General features: G+C 27.8%; 1 protein-coding gene across 5 annotated transcripts in view; it reads left to right on the forward strand.

The window, feature by feature from the left end:
* Positions 1 to 1,008, forward strand: part of LOC111690741 (sodium bicarbonate cotransporter 3) — a 62,461-nt gene that overhangs the window by 20,106 nt on the left and 41,347 nt on the right. The window lies entirely within an intron of this gene.

A 1,008-nucleotide genomic window follows, 5' to 3' on the forward strand; every position in this document is an offset into this window, starting at 1 on the left:
ATATTATAGAAATTTCAAAAAATACCTTTTGAAGAACGAAAAAGTACCAGAAAGTCCCCTTTTATAGGTTCTCACTTAATCCAGGCTCTACATACTTAATTTCATATTATAGAAATTACAAACGGAATGACAAACTTATATATACCCTTCTCACGAAGGTGAAGGGTATAAAAATAAAAGTAAGTTGCTGTTACTAAATAAATTGAACTAAGTTATTTAGTAAAACTAAGAAACTTTTATTTTTTTAAGTAGTTTAAAATTTTGACCTTTTTTATTTTTATCCAACTTTGCAAAACTTTTTCTTTAGGTATTAAACTTAAATAAATTGCAACTACATTACTTGTCAGCAGCTGTGAAATGTCACATACTTTTAGTGTTTATTTGTACACAAATAATACATTTATTTTTTATTTATTTATTATTAAAATTTAAAGATTTCGAAACTTTGCAACATAACCATAAAATCATGTTCATGCGTATTTAATCAAGAAAAATGTCACATATTTTATGGTTTTTGTTTATGAAGCCTTTAAATATATTAATTATTTTTTATTTATTTTTAAGCTTAATGTCTAATTTTATGAGACCGCGCCAAATGTTTGCAATTATTTGGAAATTGTTAATCAGCTATAAATACATTTACTTTGGAAATTTCCAAATGTTTAACCATAAATGTTGTTTTAAGTAAATTGTTATTAAATTGAATTTTTCCAACGAAGCGTAAAAGATTTTTATACCCTTCACCTTCGTGAGAAGGGTATATATAAGTTTGTCATTCCGTTTGTAATTTCTAAAATATAATTTTCCGACCCTATAAAGTATATATATTCTGGATCCTTATAGGTAGCGGAGATGATTAAGCCATGTCCGTCTGTCTGTCTGTCTGTCCGTCTGTCTGTTTGTCTGTCTGTATGTTTGTTGAAATCAGTTTTTAGAAGACCCCAGATATCTGCGAGATCCGAATCTTCCATAATTCTATCAGACATACGACCGGCAAGAACGCTATTT

This window comes from Lucilia cuprina, chromosome 2 (genome assembly GCF_022045245.1).
Source record: "Lucilia cuprina isolate Lc7/37 chromosome 2, ASM2204524v1, whole genome shotgun sequence".
Classification (NCBI taxonomy): Eukaryota; Metazoa; Arthropoda; class Insecta; order Diptera; family Calliphoridae; genus Lucilia; species Lucilia cuprina.